This window comes from Tachyglossus aculeatus, chromosome 1, assembly GCF_015852505.1.
Source record: "Tachyglossus aculeatus isolate mTacAcu1 chromosome 1, mTacAcu1.pri, whole genome shotgun sequence".
Classification (NCBI taxonomy): domain Eukaryota; kingdom Metazoa; phylum Chordata; class Mammalia; order Monotremata; family Tachyglossidae; genus Tachyglossus; species Tachyglossus aculeatus.
The window spans coordinates 93,793,744-93,807,953 of NC_052066.1; the positions used below are offsets into that span (position 1 = coordinate 93,793,744).

Below are 14,210 nucleotides of genomic sequence, written 5' to 3' on the forward strand. Positions count from 1 at the left end.
CTTCTCCTGGAAACGATATCCAACCTTGACTTCACTGATTCTGTTCTCTCCTGGTTCTCCTCTTATGTCTCTGGCTGTTTATTCTCAGTCTTAGTGGGATCCTTCTCTGCCTCCCACCCCTTAAGTGTGGAGGTTCCTCAAGGTTCAGTTCTGGGTCTTCTTCTATTCTCCATCTATACTCATTCCCTTAGAAAATTCATTTGCTCCCATAGTTTCAACTAGCATCTCTATGCAGATGATACCCAAATCTACATCTCCTCCCCGATCCCTCTCTCTCTCCAGCCTCACATTTCCTCCTGCCTTCAAGACAATGTCTACTTACATGTCCTTCTGCTACCTCAAACCAAACGTGTCCAAAACAGAGCTTCTTATCTTCCCTGTCTGCGCCTTGACTTTCTCTTCACTGTAGATGGCACCACCATCATTCCCATTTCGTAAGCCTGTAACCTTGGTGTTATCCTTGATTCTGCTCTCTCATTTAACCCACATATTCAGTGTCAACAAATCCTGTCAGTCCCACATTCACAACATCATTAAAACTCGCCCTTTGTTCTCCATCCAAACTGCTACCACGTTAATACAATCACTCATCCTATTCGGCCTAGATTTCTGCATCAGCCTCCTTTCTGACATCCCAACCTCCTGCCTCTCCCCACTCCAGTCCATACTTCACTCTGCTGGCCAGATCATCTTTCTACAGAAACATTCAAGACATGTCACCCCCCTCCTCAAAAATGACCACTGTTTTTCTATCCACCTCTGTATCTAACAAAAACTCCTCACCATTGACTTTAAAGCATCCCATCACCTTGACCCCTCCTACTTCACCTCACTTTTCTCCTTCTAAAACCCAGCCAGCATACTTTGCTCCTTTAGTGCTAACCTCTCACTGTGCTTCGATTTTGCCTGTCTCACTGCCAACCTCTGGCCCATGTCCTACCTCTGGCCTGGAATGCCCTCCCTTCTCAAATTGCCAGACAACTACTCTACCCCCCTTCAAAGCCTTACTGTAGGCACATCTCTTCCAAGAGGCCTTCTCAGACTAAGCCCCACTTCCCTCATCTCCCACTCCTTCTTCATTGTCCTGACTTGCTCCCTTTGCTCTTCCCCACTCTCCCCGCTCCACAGCACTTATATATATTTATCTGTAATTTTATTTATTTGTATTGATGTCTGTTTATTTGTACTGATGTCTTTCCCCCCACCACTTTGTCCTGTGAGTTCGTTGTGGGCAGGGAATGTCACTCTTTATTGTTGTATTGTTCTTTCCCAAGCACTTAGTACAGTGTTCTGCACAATGTAAACACTTAGTAAATACAACTGAATGAATGAATGCAGATCCTGAAGACCTTGCCACATTCCCCTCAAGCCTATCATTAGATATAGCTTTGAACTACACTTATTTTATTTCTATAGATTATGTTATATACATAATTCCCTATGAATGCATAAAATTCATCTTTAATCTACAGGTTCTTTACAGTTTCAGAACAGTGACCTTAAAATTGGATATCAAGGGGCATACTCACCTCCTCCCCCCAACTTTCCTTAATAAATTATTTTGTGATGCCCATGTTCATTTGGAAGGTAGCAGGGAAAGATATTTTTGCCATATCCTTTGGGATAATCAGACTGTATAGGACAAGGCATTGGAAGCAGTTTCCCTAAACCTAAATAAAACTTTAAATTGAATTCTGCAAAAGCGATGCTGGCTTATCTCATTTGGTCCTTTCAAAGAAAAGACATTCACAACATCTGACTCTTTCCATTTCATTTTCTGTGGTATCTGTTAAGCTATTATTATGTGCCAGGCACTGTTCTAAACTGCTGGGATAGGTACAAGTTCATTAGGTTGGCACAGTCCATGTTAAATGTAGCATTTACAGTCTTAATCCCCATTTTACAGATTAAGTAACTGAGGCAAAGAGAAGTGAAGTGACTTGTCCAAGGTTGCACAGCAAGAAAGTGGTGAAGCTAGAATTAGAACCCAGATCCTTCTGACTCCCAGGCCTGTGTTCTATTCTCTAGGCCATGCTGCTTCCATTCCCATCTTTAATTTCCAGTGTTTTGTCCACCCCTTGCATACTTCCTGGATTCAAGTTACTACACTAATTCAAATGACACTCTTCACTTTCAAAAAGTCCCAAGTCCAAAACCAGAGATGATGGAAACATTTCTGATGATATTCACCAATGATCAAAATGTTAATCAATAGACATCTGAATAAATCCAGGAGTGCTGTGATCTCATCTTACGAGCAGAGTCAGAAAAGACAAAGTTCCACATCCCATCCAGGGGCAGGAACTCCTAGTTCATGTTTTTATTAAAATACAAACACATCAACAAAATATGTCTGCAGGTCCACTTCAAGCCCTTTGTTTTTCTCACACCTCGATTTGTTGGCCAGTTGTACAATAGTCATCTATCTTAAAACCTCTTAGTGAAAATCATCAGATTGTTTGTGGGGATCTCCTCAGAGCCAGGTGCATCCTTTGGTAGAAAAAGGAGAATGCCTAGGGGAATGAAATGAATTGGGTACCTCGTCTTCTGAAAGATTTGATTGACTGGAAGAGTTGCCTCACCCTGTTTGATAGCATCTCTCTGAAGTTGTCCCCAATTAGGAAATAGAAGACTGGGTTTATCACACTGTTTAGAAAGGCTATGGGCCTAGTGATGATATAGAAGGCATGAACAGCAGCCCGCTCACGAGGACTTGCATTCCAGGAATCCATGCGAGATGCAATCCTCACATTGCACATTTTGTGGTAGGGGATGAAAAGCACCAAAAAAATGACCACAGCCATGATGATTAAGGTGAGGGGCTTTTCAAGTGGTAGAGCTGACTATATCTGCTGATTCCTGTGTTTCAGGAAGAAAGCAATCTTCAGGTAGAAAAACACATAACAAAGAGAGGGATCATGAATCCTAAGAACATGAGGCACAGGCTGTATCCAAAGTTGTATTTTGGATCGCCGGAACTTGCATAATCACTGCAGGTGGTACTGTTTTCTGTTATAATCGGATTGAGGATGAGGAGGATTGGCATGATTTCAAGCATTACCAGAATCCAGATGGCCACAGAAGCAAGAATTGCTAGTTCTTTCTTCTGTAGAAAGCGGTCACAGAAGGGACATTTCATCAGCAGATAACGATCGATGCTAATAAAAGTGACACCTGTCCACATGTTTTGTTCTGTTGTCTGTCTCCTCCTTCTAGACTGTGAGGCTATTGATGGGTAGGGACCGTCTCTATATGTTGCCGACTCGTACTTCCCAAGTGCTTAGTACAGTGCTCTGCACACAGTAAGCGCTCAATAAATATGATTGAATGAATGAATGAAGTGAGGAAAAGGATGCTCATGTACATGTTGGTATGGAGCATATATCTATTTGTTTTGCTGAGAGCGACTCCATATGTCCAGCTTCCCATGGCTTAAGTTCTCGCCAACATGGGAAGAGTACATAGGAGGGCCAGATGTGACAAGGAAAGGTTGAAGAGATAAATACTGCAACTTTTCCAGTCCTTGAAGTAGAAGACGTAGCCCAAAACCACTGTGACTTTCCCAGGAGCCCAACAACAAACTCAATCCCATATGTGATGGAAAGGTAATACTTTACCAAGACCACCTCTGCCACCAACCAGTTGCTACAGGAAATAGTCTCCTGAGGGAGTCAAATAAAAAGAGAAAGAAAGCTCAGTAATGTGGATAAACTGACAATTTAAGTTTAACGTGATGAGTTCCTAACTTTATGATCATGCAGAACGTGACTATGCTTTGTGAAGAAAAGCCAACTGGGAAATGTAAACCTGAAATGCTGCATGGTGTAGTGAATAGAGCACAGGCCTGGGAGTCAGTAGGACCTGGGTTCTAATCCCGCCTCTACCACTTTCATGCTGCGTGGTCTTGGGCAAATCACTTAACTTCTCTCTGCCCCAGTAAACTCATCTGTAAAATGCAGAATAAGATCATGAGCTCCATATAGGACAGGGACAGTGTCCAGCCTGATAAGCTTGTAACTAAGCCTAGTATTTTTTCTGGCACATAATAAGTGCTTTACAAATACCATTACAAAATCCTCTATTTCCGGGACAACTGAGGTTAAAACGGGGCTGTTTTGATGCTCAGTTAATTGGATGATTGATGGTTGGGCCTAGAGCTGTTAAATATCAAATTGAAGTTATCTTTGGCAAAGATGACAGCACAGACAAAGGAATTAGCCAATGAGTGATGCTGATGGTGAGTCCTGAGGCTTGGTAGCAAACCAGGCTGCTCTTTCAAAAGTGCATTTTGGTAGCTCAATGGGAAATCAATTTAAAGTGGACATTTCAAAGTTCCAGAGGCTACACAAACTCACACATTAAGAAACAATTAGGGGTGTTAGCTTTCTGTTGATCACAAAATGGTCAAAGGTCCTGTCCAATCCAAGCCCCCTATCCTTTAACCTCTGGAAGTCTTCAGTTTACAAACAATCTACTGTTATTTTCACAAGACAAAAGCAGGACTTTAAATGAAACACTTTACGGATCCTTAGAGGGTCCATAAATGGGAGAGAGAGAGATTAATTTAATCTCCCACCTCATTTCAAATCTTACGTGCATGTTTAGCACGAAAAAGAAGGGTGACATGGCAGTAATAACCTACTTTCCGTTATTCATTCAAAAAGTTGTTTAAAACTGACTGTTGATATAGACAAATTTGAAAATCCACTACTGATTGATTGCATCATTTATTAAGCATTGACTATATGCTGGGCACTGTTCTAAACTCCAGGTAGTTGCAATTAAACAGTTCAGATACACTCTCTGTCTCACTTGGGATTCACCAATTGAAATGGGAGAGGACAGATCATTAGCCAAACAGGAATATAATTCATAGTGGTATTTGTTACACGCTTACTATGTGCTAGGCACTGTACTAAGCTCTGGGGTAGATACAAGATAATTGGATTGGGCACAGTTCATATTCCACACAGGGCTCACAGTCTTAAGAACATAATCCCAGGTAAATCATTCTTGTGGTAGCAGGGTTTAGGAGCCTCACTTCTCTAGGCCATAGTCCTTGGTTATGAATGGTAGCTATAGCATTACTAGCATTTACTCATTTCTTACTATGTGCAAAGCACTGTACTAAACCCTCAAGCCTGGGGATTAGGAATGAGGAGAGTGGTGGAATAGCTTACATCTACCAGTGGTATTTTTTGAGTGCTTACTATGTGCAGAGCACTGAACTAAGCACTTGGGAGAGTACAACATAATTAGCAGACATGTTTCCTTCCCATAAGGAGTATCACTGCAGATAGTCTATCTAACCCTTTCTGGGTTTGGGAAGGGAAAAGTTCAGCCTTTTCAACTTTCTCTCCATTGTTACAGGCTGCTTATATAAATGTATATCTCATTGTAGGCAGGGAGTGTGTCCTTTATACTAGTGGGCTGTACTCTCCCAAATGCTTAGTATGGTGCTCTTCACACAGTAAATGCTCAATTAATTCATTCAATCGTGTTTTGTGAGCACTTACTGTGTGCAGAGGACTGTACTAAGTGCTTGGGAAGTACAAGTTGGCAACATATAGAGACGGTCCCTACCCAACAGTGGGCTCACAGTCTAAAATTAATACAACTGATTCATTGATACGCAAATAGGGCTGGTACATGGTTACATTTTGAAGATTTGCTGTGACTGTGGATAGTGATGTAAACCAAAAGAATGAAAGAAATTCCTAAGTTAATTTCTTCTGAAACCTAAATCTGACTTTAGGATACCAGGAGTTAAGTAATGGAGAATGAGCACCTGAAATGAAAGATTGCTGTCAAAAGAGTTTGGAAGAGGAAGAAAGGTCTTAATCTGGGCTGATGCTCCACGAGTCTGGCTGGTGGGGCTGAAGAGAGGGCAGCTAGAAACTGGACACCGTTGGAGTCATATAATCAGAAGGAATCATATGCTCAACACCCAGGACTGACCTAAAGAAGGGTGAAGCCATTTGTAGTGGTGATGGTGCAGCGTGGCTCAGTGGAAAGACCACGGGCTTGGGAGTCAGAGGTTCAAATCCCAGCTCCACCACTTGTCAGCTGTGTGACTTTTGGAAATTCACTAAACTTCTCTATACCTCAATTACCTCATTTGTAAAATGGGGATTAAGATTGTGAGCCCCACGTGGGACAACCTGATCACCTTGTATCCTCCCCAGTGCTTAGAACAGTGTTTTGCACATAGTAAGTGCTTAACAAATACCAAAATTATTATTATTATTAGTGGAGGTGAAGAGGAAAAGAGGAGGGAACATAAATAGTTTCTTTCTCTGCCTCCCATCACCTAAGGTGTGGGTGTCCCTCAGAGTTCAGTTCTGGGTCCCCTCCTGTTCTCCATCTATACCCATAGCCTTGGAGAATTCATTCACTTCCATGGCTTCAACTACCACCTCTATGCAGATGATTCCCAAATCTACATCTTTCATTCATTTATTCAATCATATTTATTGAGCACTTACCATGTGCAGAGCACTGTACTGAGCACTTGGAAAAGTATAATACAACAATAGAGACAATCCCTGCCCACAGCAAGCACCCAGACTACAGGTGGGGTATGGGGGTGGGGGAGACAGACATCAATACAAATAAACAGACATAAATATAAATGAATAAAATTACAGATATATACATAAGTGCTGTGGGGCAGGAAGGGGGGGACAAGCAAAGGGAACAAGTCAGGGTGATGCAGAAGGGAGTGGGCGATGGAGTGGGAGATGAGGAAAAGTGGGGCTTAGTCTGGGAAGACCTCTTGGTGGAGATGTGCCTTTAGTAAGGCTTTGAAGAAGGGGTAGAGTAATTGTTTGGAAGATTTGAGGAGGGAGGGATTTCCAGGCCAGAGGTAGGATGAGGCCCAGGGGTCAGAGATGAGACAGGCGAGATTGAGACACAGTGAGAAAGTTAGCATCAGAGGATTGAAGTTAGGAGGGATCAAAGTGATGGAGTGTTTTAAAGCTAGTGGTGAGGAGTTTTTGTTTGGTATGGAGATGGATGGGCAGCCACTGGAGATTTTTGAGGAGGTGTGTGACATGTCCTGAATGTTTCTGTAGAAAGATGATCTGGGCAGCAGAGTAAAGTATAGACTGGAGTGGAGGTTGGGAGGTCAGAAAGGAGGCTGATGTAGTAATCTAGGCAGGATAGGATGAGTGATTGTACTAACATGGTAGCAGAATGGATGGAAAGGAAAGGGCAGATTTTAGTGATGTAGTGAAAGTGAGACATCTCCTACCCATAGCGACTCCATGGACCCATCTCTACCAGAACAACCCACCTCCATCTGCAATGGTTCTGGTAGTGTATCCATAGAGTTTTCTTGGTAAAAATTCAGAAGTAGTTTACCATTGCCTGCTTTAGCACAGTAAACTTGAGTCTCCACCCTTGACTCTCTCCCATGCTACTGCTGCCCAGCACAGGTGAGTTTTGACTTATAACAGATTTCCTTCCACTCACTAGCCACTGGCCAAGCTAGAAATGCAATGGATATGTCTCTGCTTGACTCTCCCTCCCATAGTCGAGATTTGTAGAGTACTGGAAACTCCCCAGCTGCAACCCTGGGAGGAGGTGTCTCTCCCCATTCCAGTCCATACTTTATTCTGCTGCCTGGATCATTTTTCTAAAAAATCATTCAGGCCATGTTTCCCCACTCCTCAAGAGCCTGCATTGTTTGTCCATCCACCTCCACATAATAAAATAATAATGATGGTATTTGTTAAGTGCTTACTATGTGCCAAACACTGTTCTAAGCGCTGGGGTAAACACAAGGTAATCAGGTTGTTCCACATGGGGCTCACAGTCTTAAACCCCATTTTACAGATGAGGGAACTTAGGCACAGAAAAGTTAAGTGACTTGCCCAAAGTCACATAGCTGATAAGTGGTGGAGCCGGGATTAGAACCCACGACCTCTGACTCCTAAAACCGTGCTCTTTCCACTGAGCCACACTGTTTCTCTAATAATAATGATCATATCTGTTAAGTGCTTATTATGTGCCAAGTGCTATTCTAAGCACTGGGATAGATAGAAGGTAATCAGGTTGTCCCACATGGGGCTCACTGCCTTCATCCCCATTTTCCAGATGAGGTAACTGAGGCCCTGAGAAGTGAAATGACTTGCCCAAAGTCACACAGCTGACAAGTGACAGAACCAAGATTAGAAGCCATGACCTCCGACTCCCAAGACCATGCTCTTTCCACTAAGCGATGCTGCACATCAAACAGAAACACCTTACCATCGCCTTTAAACACTCATTCACCTTGCCCCATCCTACCTCACCTTGTTGCTCTCCTTCTACCCAGCCCATGCCCTTCACTCCTCTAATGCCAACTTTCTCAATGTACCTCAATATCATCTACCTCATGGCCAACCTCTCACCCACATCCTCCCTCTTCACCTGCTAGCCAGTTACTCTCTCCCCACCTTCAAAGCATTATTGAAGGCATATGTCTTCCAAGAGGCCTTCTCTGACTAAACCCTCATTTCCTTTTCTCTCACACCCTTCTTGTCACCCTGACTAGCTCCCTTTTTTTTATCCCTACTCCCAGCCCCACAGCACGTATGTATATATATGTAATTTCATTTACCTATACTAATGTCTGTATCCCCTCTAGACTGTAAGCTGCTTATGAGCAGGGAATTTGTCCGTTGTATCGTTATATTGTACTCTCCCAAGTGCAATGCTCTGTACACAATAAGTGGTCAAGAAATACAATGGTCTGACTAACTTTCTCTACTCCTCAATCAATCAATCATCAATCAGTCAAATTTATCGAGTGCTTATGGTGTGCAGAGCAACATACTAAGACTTGGGAGAGTACAATATTACCTCCTCCCTGCTGCCATGTCATGGCTCATTCCCTTTACTCAATCAATCAATCAATCATGTTTGAGTGCTTACTATGTGCAGAACACTGTATTTGGTGCTACAGAGAGTACAGTAAAACAGAATTAGCAGACATGTTCCCTGCCAATAATGAGTTTACAGTCTAGAGAGGGAGACAGACATTAATATGAATAAATAAGCAATTTATAATATATAATTGAAAGGTATGTACATAAGTGCTGTGGGGTTAGAGGTGGGGTGAATATGAAATGGCCAAAAGTCACAGATCCAAGTGCATTGACGACTCACAAGGGAGAGCTAGCCAGGGGAAAAAGGCCTTAATTTGGGAAGGCCTATTGAAGAAGATGGGGCCTTAGAAAAGCTTTGAATGTTGAGAGAGTGGTGGTTTGGCATATTTGGAGGGGACGGGAGTTCCAGGCCAATGGAAGGATATGGGAAAAGGGTTGGTACTGAGATTGATGAGATTGGGGCACAGTGAATAATAAGCTGGAGCTAGAGGAACAGAGTGTGATGATTAGTAGGAGATTAGTGAGAGAAGGTAGGATAGGCAAGCTGACTGAGTGCTTTAAAGCTGATGGTAATGCTTTTCTATTTGAAGTGGAGGTGGATGGGAAGCAGCATGGTGTAATGGCTAGAGCAAGGGCCTGGGAGTCAGAAGGTCATGGATTCTAATTCCAGCTCCGCCACTTGTCTGCTGTGTGACACTGGGCAAGTCACTTCACTTCTCTGGGCCTCAGTTACCGCATCTGTAAAATGGGGATTAAGACTGTGAGCCCCATGTGGGAAAGGGTTTGCTTGTGTCTACCCCAGCACTTGCAACACAGTAAGTGCCTGGCACAGAGTAAGTGCCTAACAAATACCACAATTATTAGTAGTATTAGTATTAGTGGTAACCATTAGAAGATCTTGAGGAACCACACACTGAAAGTAGGGATGGATGGGAGGTAAAAAGAGGGTCAAAAATAGTGACTCTCCACCTTGAGACATGTCTGGCCACCTTGCACAAAGAGGTCCTTGATTATCCAGGTCAAGAATGTTGTGGGTTAAACCTACCAGATTGTCTGCTATGAGTCTGGAGCATTCTCCCAGATTGGAGGATAAATGTCTTACTGGGTTAGCCGCACACTAGAATACAAGGGTCCTGAGCTGAGATAGTTGAAAGAAGGAGTTAGGGGAGGGCAGAGAAGAAGAGACCAAGAGTGGGAAGGGTGTGGGGTTACTTGGTTTCTAATTGGAGGCCCAGGGCTAGTCAACAACTCTAATTTACTTCCAATCAGTCAATCAGTGGCATTTATTGAATGGTTAGTGTGTGCAGGGAACTGTACTAAACACTTGGGAGAGTACAATACAACAAAGTTGGAATATACATTCCCTGACCATAGGGAATTTGGTGATTTCATCATGTAGCCTCTTTGACTTGATATAAATTCATTAATGTCAGTTTAATTCACATAAAATTGATGAGTGTACAATTATGAGGAATGTTTGACAAAAATATGCTACCTGATCTCGGTTCAGGAATCAATCTGTCCATCCATCAAATGTTTTTATTGAGTGCTTACTGTGTGAAGAGTGCTGTACTAAGCATTTGGGAAAGCTTAATACAGTGCTCTTCAGACAGTAAGTGCTCAATTAATATGATCAAATGAATTGAATGAATGAATGAGAGTCCAATATAACAGTAGAACAGACACATTCTCTGCCCAATCCCCAATTTTTAACATTGTTCCTATGACAAAATTGATTCCACCTATGTTTTTACTTAGGCATCTTTTCCAGAACCAATTATATTGAAAATCTAAAGACTGCCTGTATCTGATTTCTTAGAGTGCGTTATTCTTCACTGGTTTTACTTCTTTGAAATTGTTCAATGGTTAATCTAAAAGCTGATGCGTAAGTCTTATCAGTCAGGCAACCTATCCGGAGTATTCTCATAACTAAGGTTTTCAGTTCACTACTTAGAAAACACTGGCCTTGGTATTTTTTACTACAAATTAGTTTAAAGGGACAACACAGACTTCAAAATATCAATTTTGTCCTCAGAATTAATAATGACAAAATGCTCTTTTTTCCTCATGGGTATATTTGCATTGAGGGATGAGTTTTATCAATTTCATTTCCCAGTGACTGGTATTTCTATATTAATTAAATAGAAATAGTGATTTTTTGAATAGTTTACACTTTTTAAGCCTAGTTCCTTTTAATGAATGTAAGATTGTTAAGAAAGACCTAGGGAGGAAAGAGGGATTGTTAATAATTTCATTTATTAAATTTCTAAGCTTTGTTCTAATGTTGTGGAGCATATTTACATAATTCATTGAACAATTTTTAAAAGTACAAAAACAGAAACAGCATCAGCGCTTAGAACAGTGCTTTGCACATAGTAAGCGCTTGACACATGCCATCATCATCATCATCATTCAACTTACTCCTCTAGGTATTGCCTTCTAAAATGACAGGCTACAAATCTGTGAACACTGCAAATAATAATAATAATAATAATGATGGCATTTATTAAGTACTTACTATGTGCAAAGCACTGTTTTAAGTGCTGGAGAGGTTACAAGGTGATCAGGTTGTCAAACAAGGGGCTCACAATTTTAATCCCCATTTTACAGATGAGCTAACTGAGGCACGGAGAAGTTAAGTGACTTGCCCAAAGTCACACAGCTGACAATTGTCAGAGGTGGGATTTGAACCCATGACCTCTGACTCCAAAGCCCGTGCTCTTTCCACTGAGCCATGCTGCTTCTCATATTTCAGTTACAAATATTTTTTACATCAAGCACTGACAAATGGGATACTTAAAAAATCCAGGGGACGGGTCCTATAAAACCAGATTTACATATGATGAGTTTCTTTCTCTAATTCATCTAGTGAATTTTTAATGGATTTGACTCTTCTATGACATTGATCTCCCATCCTCGTGTCTCTCTCCACTTCAATCCATACTTCATGCTGCTGCCCGTATTATCTTTGTTCAGAAACGCTCTGGGCATATCACTCCCCTCCTCAAAAATCTCCAGTGGCTACCAATCAATCTGCGCATCAGGCAGAAACTCCTCACCCTCGGCTTCAAGGCTGTCCATCACCTCGCCCCCTCCTACCTCACCTCCCTTCTCTCCTTCTACGGCCCAGTCCGCACCCTCCGCTCCTCCACCGCTGATCTCCTCACCGTACCTTGCTCTCGCCTGTCCCGCCATCGACCCCTGGCCCACGTCATCCCCCGGGCCTGGAATGCCCTCCCTCTGCCCATCCGCCAAGCTAGATCTCTTCCTCCCTTCAAGGCCCTGCTGAGAGCTCACCTCCTCCAGGAGGTCTTCCCAGACTGAGCCCCTTCCTTCCTCTCCCCCTCATCCCCGTCTCCATCCCCCCATCTTACCTCCCTCCCTTCCCCACAGCACCTGTATATATGTATATATGTTTGTACATATTTTTTTTTACTCTATTTATTTATTTAATTTATTTGTACATATCTATTCTATATATTTTATTTTGTTAGTATATTTGGTTTTGTTCTCTGTCTCCCCCTTTTGGACTGTGAGCCCACTGTTGGGTAGGGACTGTCTCTATATGTTGCCAATTTGTACTTCCCAAGCGCTTAGTACAGTGCTCTGCACATAGTAAGCGCTCAATAAATACGATTGATGATGATGATGACATTACTATTATTTTCTTATCAAGGAAGTCTAGAAAAGTTTTTTTTTGGATCATCATTTTTCCCTTCCTTCTTGTTTAATGATCAATTCCAGCTAAGAGTTATGTCAGAAAAATGAACTGAACACTAGACAAAAAGTAATTGGCACCATTCCAGTTTTCAGAGGTTTCTAGAAACTGAAGATTAGGATCAGGATTAATAATCTGGACCATGTAAACAATGATATCGATGGTAACTAATGAAGTGATTGAGGTGAACAGCGAACAGGTGAACAGGTAGCAGTATTTGGAAAACATATGCTGTTTCATCTGTTTTCAAATGTCTGGGGAGCAAATATTACCAACAAACATGCAATTTCCTCTAGTATTTTCTCTCAATGCCTGTGGTTTTGAGAGATCTTTTTATGCTGGGAAATCCCAAAATTAATTCTTAGGCAATCAAGAACTGTATCGTACTGTCCTTTTCAGTTGGTGGCCCAAATTACAGGATTAAAATAGCAATTTTGGTTAGCTTCTACAGGTGATCGCTGTTCACCTCAAACACTTTATTAGTTATCATCGACATCATTGTTTACATGGTCCAGATTATTAATCCTGATCCTAATCTTCAGTTTCTAGAAACCTCTGAAAACTGGAATGGTGCCAATTACTTTTTGTCTAGTGCTAAGTTCATTTTTCTGACATAACTCTTAGCTGGAATTGATCATTTAACAAGAAAGAAGGGAAAAATGATGATCCAAAAAAAAAACTTTTCTAGACTTCCTTGATAAGAGAATAATAGCAAAATCATAGAAGAGTCAAATCCATTTAAAACAAATGTCATCAGGATTAACTGTGAAGAGGAACTGTATATTACTCATTGATGATTGTTGAATTTACTCCACCCTCTGATTAAGAGCACTTAAAACTACTGAACTGCTAGTTGAGCTAACTGATCATTTTACAAACTAGTCACAGAGAAAGAATGGGATTTGGATGAAATAGCACATGCATTCAAGTTAAAAAAAACAGACCACCTTCAGATTCTTCTATTGCTTTGCAGCTAGTTATTGACACCGAGGGGTGAAGCACTGTGATAAAAATAAAGTTCTGCGATCACAGATTCATCTACCAAAGTGCCTCATCTCCACATCTATGCAGGCAAACAAAATCTAAATCACATTGAATATATTACCACTTACCATTGGGTTGGACATTTTGTATCCCTTAATGAACATTCTGGTTGTGATGTGCTGAATGATTCTGACTCAGAATGCACCTGCTTATGCTTATAGCAACTTGATTGGCATAACATGCAAATAGCACTAGTAACTTTAAAAGCCTAGAGTAATTTTTATGTCTGACCAATCATGGGGACATTTTCCTAAGAAGTGGTGAGGTAAAATTGCCTACCTTATCAATTGTCTAATTTACCCAGAAAAAAATGAATATGGGAGTACAGGTACCAATTGGTGGCTGGAATTTGTGTACAGTGATCCTCTGGACCCCTCTCAGGATCACACCTGTTAGTTTCCAGTATCTACCAGTCTTGGTTACAGTAGGGAGAGTAAGAAGAGGCATATTTATTCCATTCCTAGCTTGCACAGTGGCTAACAAGTGGCAGGCAATCTGCTACAAGTCAAAACTCACCTGTGCTGGGCAGCAGTGGCATAGGAGAGAGTTGGGAGTGGAGACTCAAGTTTACTGCACAG

The 14,210-nt window shown here is 41.7% G+C and overlaps 1 pseudogene; it reads right to left on the bottom strand.

Moving 5' to 3' along the window:
* LOC119927031 overlaps positions 1-4,599 on the bottom strand; it is a 62,336-nt pseudogene extending 57,737 nt beyond the window's left edge.
* Positions 4,600-14,210: the final 9,611 nt, after the last annotated feature.